General features: G+C 44.8%; 1 protein-coding gene across 12 annotated transcripts in view; it reads left to right on the plus strand.

Annotated features, from left to right (window-relative positions):
* The window catches only part of LOC116451000 (serine/threonine-protein kinase PAK 3-like), a 113,482-nt gene that overhangs the window by 70,514 nt on the left and 28,823 nt on the right, over nt 1–14,145 (plus strand). For 3 of the 12 annotated variants that reach the window (XM_032124065.1, XM_032124068.1, XM_032124067.1), the window contains one exon: nt 4,303–4,433. The exons of 8 other annotated variants lie outside the window; for them this stretch is intronic. The gene's annotated coding sequence lies outside the window, so the exon portion shown is untranslated. Of the gene's footprint in view, nt 1–4,302; nt 4,434–7,125; nt 7,164–14,145 lie in introns of all 12 variants that reach the window. One more of the 12 variants, XM_032124069.1, reaches the window with a different exon arrangement.

The raw sequence follows: 14,145 nt of genomic DNA on the forward strand, positions 1-14,145 counted from the left end.
ACAAGTGGTGTATTATGGGTCTAGTAAAACAAGTGATAATGCAGTTGCAGCTCTGGCCTGATACTTTAGAGGAAGCCAGTTTTTCTGTGTTGTTTTCCTGTGATGTTGGGAAAAACATTATCTCTCTCTCCTTTGGCTTTAATTTCTAGGTATATAAACTGGTTAGAATTGTGAGAGCAGGGGAAAATAAACTCTAACCAGCATCCCAGGTAAGTCTTAGATATAGAGAATGTGTGTCTTGCCCTATGTTGAATGGTTTTGCAGTTAAACTTCTGGGATCTGAATGGATTTCCAAGCCTGTGTCAGAGCTCCCACAGAGGGTACCTGACAGATTACTGTAGGCAAAAAATAGTCTGTCAGTACTGTTGTCTTAGTGTGAGTTAACTACCTTGGGGCATCGTGACACACCTTCTAGCCTAGAGGACAGTCCTTACGAAAAGTAATGATCAGTGGCCAGATTCTGCCTGCAATTATGTGGTCTGACCTCAACTTTTCATTTAATTTACAGAATTGTGGTTTATAAAATAGCTATGTTTAATAACACATCAATTCTTACCTTGATGTGACATCCTAGATGGCATTTGCAATCGGAACATGGTGTCAGGATTTCTGCTGTTTTCCAGCACACATTCTTCCTTTCTGTAGCTACCTTCAAAGTCCTTTCCCTCTCACAAGATTTCCTTTCTCAAAAGTTCTTGGGACAGGTGTTTTGCAGATCACTGCAGGCATAAGCCAGTTACTCAGAAAAGGGCTTCAACCCTGGAGGTGCTTCCTTACAGACAGAGGAGAGATACATGGTTCTGCTCTCTATGCAGCCTTTGGAAGAATGGAAACTTGTTTCTTTGAGGGCAAACAAACCTTCTGCAAAGACTTGGGAAGTGATTCATCTCCATTTACACAGTCTGCAGTATCAGCTTGTCAGACTGGGATCATATGTTACACTTTATGATATAATGCCCCTGAATGTAATTTAGATCAAGACACTCTTAGAGTTTGCAGCAGCCAAAGTTATATTAGTGCTGATGATAATTGCTGAAAGAGTATAATGATTACCCAGCTAATCATGGCTGAGTTCCATCAGAAATGCTGAACACTCACCTTCTGATAAAGGGCCCAGCTTTCAACTGTTGTGAGGCTTCGCTGAGCTGAGAATGGTGCAAGTCCAGACAACTGGCATAGATTCTGTCCTGGAGGCTTGTCAGATACTGGCCACATGGAAGTGTTTTATGGGATCAGAAGACAGATTGGAACAGGATTTATGCTTTTTTTTCCCCTCGGACTTCTATGCTATAGAAATCAGTGGAACTAGTCAGAGGCAAAGGGGCAGAGCAACTTCACTCTTCAGCTCACAAGTCATCAGAGATTTGTATTATCTGATGTGAAACCTGTTTCAGACTTAAAGGAATGCAGTCCCAAATCCTTCAGCAGCTCCCAGTTTTTCCATTGCAAATACCAGAACCATGTTTAACCACTGCTGTGGTGATCTTGGAAACCAGAACCTGAATGGTCTGTGGAAGCACCAGGAGCTGTCTCAGTAGGATCACAGAATCGTAGAATGGCTTGGGTTGGAAGGGACCTTAAAGGTCATCTGGTTCCAACCCCTTGCTCAGGAGAGCAGCTTGCTCAGAGTCCCAACCAACCTGTCCTTGAACGCTTCCAGGATTGGGACATCCACTTTTCTGGGCAACCTGTTAAAAATATGGAATGCTTCATGAATTTGGGTGGGTTCTTGGTAGTGAAGATGTTAATCTTGGCCAGGCCCTGAAGGTAATGTGCAGGCATATGCGCTCAGTAAGTCTAAGTAGCTTCTGCTTGGAAGATGAGTAGAAGTATTTGCTTCCCACATGGATGGTGAGGCTCATGCAACTGGAGTGGGATTCCCATGGGAGCTGAGCACTGCCTTCCCTATGCAGCTGAAACTGGCAGTAATTTCTCTGTTGAATTACTGAATCCCATCATATTCTTTCAAAATTTATGGATAAAATGTTTAGCACAGAAATTTTGTCCCAGGGAAGTCCAGATATGGATTCAGATGGAGGCCTTGCACAAGGAGCAAATGAGCTGCACAGTGAGGTCTGGCAGTGTTTCTGATCAGGCTGGTATGTCTTTCTGAAGGAAGAGTGAGAAGAGCTTTGTTTTGACAAAGAGGACATGGAGGCTCTCTGTTGGTAGATGCTATTTGTTAATTCCTTCATAAAATCCTTAATGGAAGAAAGAACTTTTTATGGTAGAAAGTGCTCATGCCAAGTAAAACAACAAGAGGTGGTGGCTTGAAATAAAATCAAGTATTTCTAGGAGAAGCATGAAATGCGTTCTATTTTCAATGTGTGCCTTAATGCCACATCTTAGAGTTTCCTTGATAGCGTTTCTAATCAGCAGGCCTTTATCCATTCTCTACCACTATTAGTTACAGCCTAATGACACATAATTGTATTGGTTCTTTATCACTCAACTTGCCAAGTTGTTTATCTCTTGGAAGGCAGGATGGAGAGGAGAATTTATTGCCTCATGGTCTCTTGATGTTCTGCAATGCAAACATATATTTTGCCAAAGCCTTTGGGAAGGTGCATTATCAGAAATTGTAGGCAATTGCACACCTAGAAGTAAAGGTGTTGCACTCTGCCTGCACTGATCATCTTGCCGAGTCCTTTTAATGTGACATTACCGTACATCCACAGAGTTTGGTAAAAAGGAGATTAGTGAGAAAGCTGAGTGATAAACACTAATTTTTGATGTCTGCACATACATACACATAAATTGATTTTTTTGACAGCTGTTGCCAGCAAGCCATCAAAGCAAATTTCTACTGAGGGTAGGTGAGTAAAGAGTAGAGGTGTGTAGTTCCTGGGGCACCAGAACAACTGCAGTGTTCTCTGCTGGGGCAAATGGTGATGCTGCAGCTAGAGGGGAGTACATCTCTCCTCCAGCTTCTCCATGGAAGTCAGCGTGGGCCAGCTGCTCAACAGGGCACTTGTGTCTTGTGCTGATGTGCCTGCTGGAAAAGCAAACTTGAGAGCACCTTTCAGAACTGCAAGCACAGCTTTGGCAGCAGAGTAGATGTTTCTTTTGTCTTACAAAGAATTAAAGGTAATCTGTGCTGTCAGTGTGGGAGGAGGAATCATTGTGGAATCATAGAATGGTTTGGGTTAGAAGGGACCTTAAAGACCATCCAGTTCCAACCTCCCTGCCATGGGAGACCTTCCACTAGACCAGGTTGCTCAGGGTCCCATCCAGCCTGACCTTGAACAGTCCCAGGGATGAGGCAGCCACAGCTTCTCTGGGCAGCCTGTGCCAGGGCCTCACTACCCTCACAGTAAAAAATGTCTTCCTAACATCTAATCTAAACCTGCTTTCTATCAGTTTGAAGCCATTCTTTCTTCTCCTATGACTACATGTCCTTGTAAAACATCTCTCTCCAGCTCTCTTGTAGCCCATTTAGGTACTGAAAGGAAGTTCTGGGCTTGTCAGAAAAATGGGATCAGCCTGTTTCACTTATAAATGCTCTGCTTTGAGTGGTGTAGACAGCCAGTGTAAACGTGCTTGTGCAAATTCCAGCCTTTGCTTTGATCCATTTTGTGCAATTGGATTGTCAAACTAAGTAGTACTGGCTGCTGAAAGAGTTGGGCCAGCATTTAGATGTGTTGGCATTGCAGTTTAGATTATAGTAAGTAATTTTCCAGGGAGAGTCTGGCCAGTGTGTTCTGTGTTGTCAGTTGGGTGAAAGAGCTGAAGGAAAGGCTGATGAGCTCCAGTAGATCAAAGTCCTGGTGGTCCTCCCCTCTGGTGGGAGTTACCGTCCTTAGAGCCAAGTTGCAAAAATGTCTGCCTCAGCATTTGTTGCTGTGGAGTAGGAAAGTTATCCCAAATGCCTTTGGTGGCGCTTTAAGTCAGCAGATGCTACATAGAAATGGTTTAGCACAGAGACATCTTCCTTTCTGCCAGCATCTCTGGGTGAACAGGAGCTTTTGGCAGAAGGGCTACTTCAAACAGTCTCACGGGACACAACGATGTCACATGGCTGCCTTTGCATGTTAAGAGCGTGTGGCCCTGTGCCCATCTCCAGAGCTCTCTTAAAAGGTTCTAGGCCAAGATCATTGTTCACTTTTTATAACTCACATGTTGTGCTTGGAGGAACTGATTTGTCTTGAATCCAGCATCACAGATTCCTACGAAGGATAGATCCAAGTTGCCTGTGGCATGTATGTCAGATAGCCACGATAATAATGGGACATAACAGCAGTCCCTCCCTTTCTACCTTTTCTAAGCACTCACCAGTCATTAATGAATTAATAATTTGCACAGAATCCCTAGGAGGTGGCCAGGAGGTTGGTTCTTTGTTGGAGGGAGGTTGACTGGAGATCTGACATCCTTGGACTCTCAACAACTCATCTTGTGATACCCTGGTAACTATGTATACACAGCACCACTCACAGGTAAGTGGAACCTGAACTCTTCCCGTTGTAAGGGTGGGTAGGAAGTGGTTTTGTCTTTGATGTCTCCCTGGAACCAGGATATTTTAAAGCTTTTCAGAAAAGAGTGGGAGTGGAAGAAATGCTATTAAGTTTTCATGAAGGAGTGGAAAAATTGTTCTGGGGAATCTGCCTTGCACCTGCAGTGCTGGTGCCTGCACTGAGCCCAGGTTTCCCCGCCCCAATTCTATGCTTTCTTTAGCTGCTCTCTGAGAGAACAGAAATGCTCTTCCCTCTCTGTTTTGTCCAGAGACACATCCTTCTGATGAAGCCTTCCAGAACAGTAGCATATTCCCATGAAAAGATTCTCTTTCAAGCCAGTGACATGTAACTTGCTGAAAAATTCATGACCAGTTCCTGTCAGAGACCTTGGCTTTCCCATGAGCATGGCCTATGCCTGTCAGATGCTTTCAGGGGGGCAGAATCTGAAGCACAGGGTCAGTCCCAGGTGCCCATGGATTTGTTTCAGTATAATTGTAGCCACTGAGAAATGAGAGAATTGAGGCACATTGTAATTATGCAATTGGCCAGAGTCCCCATGATAAGTCAGTTACAGAGCAGAAGAGAACATCTGATTCTTGGCATTTCCTCCTGTGCTCCTGCACAGGGAGGCAGGATGGGAAAAGTCCTTCTGATTTTTGGATTTGATTTGGGCACTGAAGCCTGCTTGAAAGGCTTTAGCTCTCATTAAGAAATTATGGAGATGTCAATAATAGAATTAATTTTTTGAAAGACATCAGCATCTAAGAGATGTAGGTGAGGATCAGGGGATCAGGGTCAGGGGCTGCAAACATGCAGAGGGGATGCGATCAATGTACATAGCAGGAGAGTATTCAGTGAGGAATGTGGGCCAGGTGCACTTGCCCCTATACCTGTCAGCAAGTATTTAAATGTCAGAATATGAAGGTGAACATGTGCAGCAGTACACTAAGGCAAAAGATGATTTTGCTGTCACTGTTTTCAACTGACAGTGATTGCTATTCCCTGGAGTACAGGAGATGATTTGTACAATTCAATTCAGAATATAGATTTTGATGTATTAGGTGCTGTGTGTGCAGGGGGCAGAACCAGGGCATTCCAGTTGTTTTGCTTAGCTGGGGACCTTACAACTGCTAGTGGTGAATGCTGGGCTTCAAGAGGAGGAGTTTGGGCTCTCGAGGTGTATATCAGGGACAGGTGGTGGCATGTTTGTTAATTTATATCATTTTTGCATCCATAGATTTATTAGGGCAAGTTGGAAGGATAATTTGATCTCTGAGCACAGATTTCCTAATTTGTAAGCGCTTTGCAGACTGGTGCCTGTGCTCTGGCTGGCTCAGGTTAGCTGCGTTCAGCTTCTGATGCCGAGGGTGTGCTCTGTGTGGCACAGGCTTTGTCTGTACAGTCTGCAGGGTCTGCCCTTAGTGCCTTTTCTCATTTAGGCTGAAAGGCTGAGACTTTCACCAGTGGAAAGCCCACGATTCTGGCCCTTGCTCTACAGGCAAGGGTGTGGTTTGTCTAACAAGAATTTACTGATTACTCCAGAAGTACTTCTAGATTATTGGAATTAGGGATGGCTGTTACTGGCACTTACCTGTATGGTGTCCAGGGATTTACTTAATTCTAGCTGGTGAAGGGCTTTATAAACCTGAGATAAATCACTCTTCAGATGCCCAAAATGTTAGCATTCTGTATAAATATTTTCTAGACAATGGAAGAAGAATATTTTAAAAACAGGGAGTAATACAGGAACAAGATCTGCAAAATGTTGAATTTATTTAGGAGCTATTGCAGGCTGAACAGAATCTGAAGATAATGAAATAGTAATAAACCATTATGTGATGGCCCACATTTTCCAGCGGAGGCTGATTCTGTGTGCACCATCCTGCATCAACCCAAATTAGACACGCGGGTCCCAGGATGAGATGGAGAAATGTGCCCACTGGTACAGCAGGACTTCCATGCCCAGAAAATGATGCAGGGCTGCCCATTCTGAGCCACGGGCTTTGCCTTCACACTTTCTGTCCTCCCAGGGTTTGTGCATTTATTAGCTGGCAGCTTGGCTTTGGCCCCTGTGGCAGGCAGCCTGGTTTTCGGCATGCGGAGCCTCAGAGATGCCCTTGACTTCAGTGGGAGCAGAGGGAATGCAGCCCATCTCATGGCTGGGCCAAGTGTGTCTGAGTCACAGAAAGGGCAAGCAGCCAGGGCTTTTCCTCACAACGCTGAGGAAGCTGAATTCATTTAGTTCTTAAAGGAGTGTTTAGCTCGCCGATTGGAAGAGCCCACAGAAATCTGATACAACATTACTGGAGTCTATTTGGATACTTCGATGGAAATTGAGTAAGACCTGAAATGTATTAAAATCTTTGCACTTTTAGCTGTAATGATGATGCTGATAAGCAGAATTGAATTCAAGATAATAAAGGAGAGCTGTCTTCCCTCTACTGTTACCTGGTTTCTCTTGAATCTCTAGAAATGTCTGCATCTAGATTATTTCAGGTTTTGTTTTGTTTCCCTGTGGTATCATACTCTCTTTAATAAATGATTAGTGGTTCTTTGTGACAATTTTTCTTTACTCCTGAAGGGAAGAGATCCAGTTTCATATCCCTTTTGGCTTTGAGGTGTATAGCTGCAAACAGCTTCTACCATGTCTCTTAACATTTCCTTCTGTTAACAGTTGTGCCTGCACCCTGGGAAAAGTTTACTCAGTGCAAGGTAAATATTTTCTCTCTCCTGGTACATTAAGGTTTTATTGTTTTATATTGTTTCTGATGACAAATAAAAGCTGTTTGAGCTGCAAGAAATTATTAATTTTGCAAAAAAACCCTTCATCTCTTAAAATTGAGTGGATACTTTCGTCCCGGTATAAAGACTAAACAAACAGGATGGGTGGTCACTGCCTTTTCCTAGAGTCTGGTCTTAAGTTTCCCTCTGAAATTTATCACAAGGGGGAAAAAACCTCTGAACGTTTACAGTAGTAGATCCTTGGCTGGTTTTCCACAGTAGCTTTCTCCTAGGCCAGTGTATCTCAGTGGTTGGGGTGGATCTCTAATCTGCCAAGCAGTCCTAGCAAAGACTGGGGAATAAGAGTAACTTTTCGTTGCTGTAACTTGTTTCAGCCGGGACAGGGGCGCTCTCGTGCATGTTGTTGACACAAGTTCTGAGGATGGTGCTGGCTGGTATATCATGACATGTAGTCTTGCAGTGGTTGCAGAGGGCAGTGGTTTTTTTCTTGTGATCTGGCCCAAGGCGACAGTATTGCATTACTGTCTGTGGCACTCTGAAATCACTTGGATTATAATTAGGTGATAATTTGGTGTGTTAATCCACTGTCTTCCACTGGGACCTGGACGAATCGTTGTTTAAAGTTTCCCTTTCTGCATGTCTTTGCTGCCATTAGTGACCACCAGGAAGTGCTGAAGGCTGATGCTCTCTGAAGAACAGGGGCAATTATCGATTGCAAGTACTCCAGGGGGTTGTTTTCATGGTCCTTTCTCTGGCTTGTAACGCAGACAGTGCTGGTGACTAGTGAGGTGTGCATGGACATGTCACATTCCAGGGAGTGTAGCTGATGGCTCCTTTTCTGTCTGAGCACTACTTTGTGGGTAGTAATGCATCAGCTGGTAAATGGAATGGGACACTGGCTTTCCTCACTTGCTCTTCTTAGGTTTGCTGCTGAGGCATGTTGGGTTGCTGTGAGCTGTTGTGTAGGACTTTGGTACCTCAGGGCTGAGCAGGGAAAAGCAGGCATCTGCCTAAGGCTGTAAATTAGGGAGGAGCTGACAAAATCAAGCCAGTAGCAGAGCAACTTCCTGTACACCAACCTCTTTTGAGTGGCTGAAGGGACAAGGGCTGATGTAGGTCTCCAGCTCAGGAAGAGGCCGTGGGGCTGTGCTGTCCCCAGCTCCTGGCTGTGGCTGCCTCCAGCCTTGCCCTGCGTAGGAGAGGCAGCAGGATGATGAGCGGCCCTTCGGCTGGGGTAGGACCCGTGTCTGGCCGCATCCCTGCGGTGACCCTGACCCCACCCTCTCTGCTGCTGTAGAGAAACCCCCAGGATGAAGGTGCTTGGCCCTGAGCGCTGCAGTGTGTGCTGATGGCCTCAGATGTTCCCAGACTTGAGAGTCTGCAGAGCTGCTGCAGCTCAAGGTGCTTATCGCATCTTTGGCTCCAAGAATTTCTTTAAAGGCCTCAAAGGTAAATGCAGGGCCAGGAATTAATCTCACTGGGAATAGGTTCACTCGATGATTCTTAGATCATGGTTAGCTTTTGTGGCCTGTAATTTAGTGTGGCTTTTAATTGGTTTCGTGTATTCTGTGGTCTTCCTTTTCTGTTACAGTTTTTTAATCAAACCCTCTTTTTTTAAGGCCTTGCAGGGACATAAGTTTCTACAAAAATGATAATATTTCTTTATCAAATGTGTTTATCATTTCATGTTTGCATGGTCCTGCTGCCAAGCAATGGATGGTTCTGTCTGTCAGCTTCTGTGAAGCTAAAGTGATAATACCTCTGATTTTGTGAAGGGTTTTTTTTTATCAACAGCTTGTATTTGCCCACTGATCTCAGAACAGTTTTTATTCTACGTCTTCAGCATTTGGTGGCATTTCTCCCATGTAAGATTGCCTCTTATCATTGCAGCTGGCTCTACAATCCAGCTGGAATCAGATTCATCTTTGATTTAATGGCAGAGCAGCAAACGTAGCTGTAGAATGGCTGGCAGCTTCTTGTGCAGAGCCTGACTATTGAGAGTCTGCTGAGGTTTTACTGCAGAGATTCTTCTTTCCACAGGATCATCCTCAGACACTGCATTCACTCTTGTTCATGTTCTGGAGAAACTGTGTTGTGAAGGCATTCTGTTTCCTGTGTGTGTTTACCCCATTGCTTTGAGCTGAACCTTGCTCTTTTTGCGTATCTCTCTGTACTGTGCTCTGGACTACAGAGCCTGGATTTTCAGGCAGCCTCTCCATGTGCCCTGGGTTTCTTTAACCACATTCTTACTCAGTGCAAGTGCTTTCACGGTCTGTCACTCTCCCACACTCCCTGATGGTCCAGGTGGCCATGCTGTTTGGGGGCATTTCCCTAGAGCCAGATCAGGCTCCCATCTTACCTAGAACAGTGTATGTCTGGGACCTCTGCTATCCCTTCAGTCACACGCAGACATGGTGACGCACAGCTCTGTAACCAGAATAGTTAATCTTTGCTTCATGATTTTGCCTGAACAATAGTACCTTTAGACAGGCTCATTTTGTCTGAGATCAGACAATATATCAGCTGTTCTGGGTTGGGTTTTTTTTTTAGATACTGACCCTGGCAACAGCGTCTTGCTCATTTCTGATCATTTTCTGCCACTTAGTAAAATTATTTTACCTCCAGTTTTCTTGTCTTTTCCTCCTCATCAGTGTAAAGGCTATGTTCTTACTTCTGTTGACCTGTTATCCCTAGCAATCTAGCATTTCCAGAGGTTTGGTATCCCCCCAGTACTTCCTGTTTTCTCAGCTTGTTGGAGGTATTTTCTTGTTCTTTTTCTCTTCTTCACTTGCTATCCAGGTTGTTTACAGTGTATTGCATGTACTGTGTGCTGACTAACAACATGATTGCTGTCGGGTTTCTGAAACTAACCTGGCTCTTTATTAGGTTCTTTAAAGTCTGATAGATGTGGCAAAATAGAAGCAACCTCTTATCTACATTAACAGCAAATGAGAGAGCCAAGTTCCTCACAGAACCAGAAAGAAAACACAGTGAGTAACTTGTCTGAGGGTATTTGTGAAGTCTGTGGCAGGTGTCCCATGCTTGTACCCTCAGCACATGGCTCTGCCTATCAGTATGTTCTGCAAGGAAACAAAACAAGAGGCAGATCCCTGCTCCTTACCCCTGGTGAAGACCAGCTCCAGGCACTGGTCTGTACTGAGGCAGAGCTGAGGGTGCTGTGAGCCTGGAGGCTGGCAGTGTATCCCATCTTCCCATTGCTTCTACTGTTACTTCTGGAATGGGGTCTGGAAGGGAACGAGCCTGTGCTGTTCACTGTGGACGTGGATATCTTGTAGCCAGGTACCCATTTGAGGTGGCAGTTGTTGCTGAGGAGCAGCAGATTTGCTGCTGTCTCTGTGCTTGTGGAAATGTTCTTTACAGTTCCAAAAATCAGCTGGAGTTTGTCCATACTGGGAGTGGGACACACTGGGGTACAGCCCTGTTGAAGGTTCCAGGTGTGGTTCTATATGAAGCAAGCATGGAGACCTCTCATCCTGCGTGTGCTCGCCAAGCTGGAGGGTCACGAGCCATCTGTGCCTCGGTGCTGTGTCAGACACAGCTCAGGCACGGTCACTGCAGCTCGACTGCTCCTCGCTGGCTGTGTCAGTGCCCTCACATAGGCTCAGCAGGCTGTGTGTCCCTCCTGGGATCTATGCCTGGGCGAGCAGTGCACCTCCAGACCCTTGGCCCTTTTTTTGTATTGACTGAGGAATAAAGACAGGCAGAGAAGCTGTTAAAATTTTCTTGGGCACCTTCTCTCCTTGGGTGCTGCTTCTCTGATGTCCTCCCCATTTCTCAGCCTGCTTTTCTCATAGAATATATAACAATGCAGCTATCATTTTGTGCCTCATAAAATCCTCAATTAATGTACTTCAGTTTTCTTTAAAGCCTGAAGTTGTAAATAGGAAGTAGGGGTGTCAGAGAGTAGTAGACTTCACCCAGCAGCAGAGTAAATGTTGATGGACTGTTTTAAGAACAAGTTTCTTTGCAAAGCTTTTATGCCATAAATTTGATGTGTGTGTGGAACAAGAAATCTATTTTGGGTCCTGTTGTTGTCCTCTTTCCTCTTTCCTTCCTGTTTTGTTTACTTGTTTCTGTGCATTTTGATGGTTTCTTATTTTTGGTGCCTTCTTTGACCTGATACAAGATTGCATTAGTGTCAGCTGCTGCTCTGGGAGTTCGTACTTTTGTAGGGATTTGCAGTAGGATCTAAGGCTGCTTTAGAAGAACTTACTGAACAATGAAGGCAGTTCACTTTTACAGGAGCTATTGCAGATGGCTCCACACATTTTGGACAGTGATCTTGAGATGAAAGTACCCTGATGTGTTGGGAACAGAAATGTCTTGGCTCTTGTCTACTTATTTAAAAAACTTTGTGTCCTTTTGCACCAGTGACTTGCAAAAGTGCTCCCACGTTCTGCAGACAAGGCATCTGTGCTTGTATGGAGAAGTTCAGTGGTTTGTCCTAGCAAAAATTTGCAAGAAACAGGAATGAATCCCAGAAGTGTGAATACCTGGCAGTTGCTCTAACCAGGATTTGTAGCATGTGCAATTTCCAAAACCAGAACAGTCCCTGCTTGCTCAAGTATTTTCCCATATGGGGACTGAGGCCAGGGTGTTCTGGATGCCACCACCTTTGGGGGCTTTTTGTCCCATTCCAAGCCCAGTGTCCTTACCTTGATGGTTGCAGACTCTATGCAGGAGGCTGTGGACAAATGCAGAGGAATTGTGAGTAGATCCCCAAAAACCTTTATTTTTTCATTTAGGTCATAAGAGGACGGTGAACTGTTTTCCTGTTGTAATGAGAAGTCAGGCAAGAAGGAATCTCCACTGCTCCACTAGTCTGGAGCAGAATATTATTTTTTGAGCAATGAAGTGTTAAATGCTGAATCCCTGTTCAAGCAGTTTAAAAATATCATACCATTGTGGTAGCTGAGAAAACAACAGATTTTGTGTGTGGATCTTGTCTTGCTTTCAGCACATAGGTGTCATTTCTTCCCTGACCTATTTAAGAATAACATTTGTACATTTGTTCTCCTAATCTTCCCATCCTGCTGCTCTGAAGCCAAGGTCTTGCTGGCAACTAGAAATAAATAAGTGCATGCAGCAACTGCTCCATTTCCCCCCTCTGCCTGCTCCAGATCCATGATACCCCCAAGGTAGACAGGCCATTACACACTATAAGATCACTAACGTAGCAGGTGAATATTAGATATATGAAGTTAGTCAGCTGTAAATAAAAGGCCTGGCAAAGAATAAAAGGCAAAAAACATTGTCCCTGAGGAAGTAAATGGGGATATGATGCCTTCCTGCCCTAGTGCCCTAAAGAGGTGATGCAGCATCTGGACCATATTCACCTCCCAGGTGAAAGGCATGTGGCAGCCTGGGCTTTGCCCTTTCCTTCCTCGGAGGTAGGAGCTGTGTCCTTCCAAACATACCATAAGGCCTTGAGAAGATTGGTACAGCAAATCTTCTCATGTGGTGTTGGTCTCTCTGTCTCTTGCTTATGGGATTTGGAGGTTTCAAGTCCATCCCATGCTCTCTTTATTAGTGGTCTTTATCCAGCCCCAGTAGCTATATCCAGAGGACTCCCTGTTCTTTATTTTTGCTTCTTGCAGTGTGGTTTGTCTCCCAACTCTCCCTGGCAGTCCTGGGGTGGCCTTAAGTCATTTACATGTCAGATTCATCCTCTGACACAGGGGTTTAATGTTGTTTATTACAGCAAGTTTCTCAGCTAAGGATTGCAAAGGCAAAATGAGCTAAAAGGTGACTGGAAGGTGCTAGAAATGGCAACTGTCTGTAAGTTTCAATTACTGCGTTTTATTGCTGCTTCCTTGTCTCTTCCAGAGTTCTGTGGTGATTGTTGTTGGCTTGGCCTGCATGTGTCTACTGAGCCATGGGCCAGTGGTTTATCAACCCATGTAGTTGTCAGTAGTCAGGACGGGGTTCCTTCCCTCTTGTTGCATTCCTGGAGAGCTGCACATGTCTTGAGGCAAAACCAACTCTCGGCCTGCCTGTGGGGACCATTCAGGGAAAAGGGCCATGGCTGTTTCTCTGGTGAGCACTCTTAGTGTGGGCTGGAGTGGTGCTAGGCTGGGGTTCAGCGGGTCATGTTTATCACGGCACACCTTCTGTGAGTGTGTCAAGCAGAGAATAAACTGTTGAAAAGCAGAGAAAGCAGCAACACCTGCAGAGAAACCAGGAAAACTGGTCCTTTATTCTTTTTTACCCTTCCTTCTTCTTCCAAATGTTGGTTTGGGATTTTTTAATGTAAACAAAATGAAAAACATAAAGGCAAGATGCCAAATGGTTTATTAAAAGCAGCCTTAGTGCACCAGCTAGAGTTCAGTAGGAGTTTCGGGTGCCCAAAAATATGAACTCGAGGACTTTTTTATTTATCTAATTTTTATTATGGAAGTCCAAGCAAGAAGAGGCTTCCTTTGATACCATTTACAAGGTAAGAGAGAGAATAGTGATGGGAGCAAGTTTACATCTGCCAAACCCTGTGACTGCTTTGCCCTGTTTGCTGGTTTTTAGCCTGGGTGTAGATGTGGATCAAAAACTCTGCTTGAGAGTGGCCAAATTCAAGCTCCTGTGCTGGTGGTTTGTAGTGCTGCTGGTTTGTTTGTCAGCCTTTCCTGTGCTGCAACAGGACAGGCTGTGTGAATAGGACATGAAGTGACTGCCTTGGGATGCTCCAAGTCCATCAGAACCTCAGGTGTCTGCCTTGGGATGCTCTGGGTCCATTTTAAGATGGTTCAGTGAGTTTGGTGGGTAAATGTTGCTCTGCTGAGAGTGTAGACAGAACCCACCGTGTGGTCTTGTGCATGGAATTTGGAGACAAGCCCTACACTCAAATGGATGCACACTGGAGAGGTGGGAAAGTGGGGAAGAGCAGATAGGAGGTAGGAGAACATGGTAGAGAGACTGGCAAGCTGTCAAAGGCCAGCAG

The sequence above is a fragment of the Corvus moneduloides genome, chromosome 14 (genome assembly GCF_009650955.1).
Source record: "Corvus moneduloides isolate bCorMon1 chromosome 14, bCorMon1.pri, whole genome shotgun sequence".
Lineage (NCBI taxonomy): Eukaryota > Metazoa > Chordata > Aves > Passeriformes > Corvidae > Corvus > Corvus moneduloides.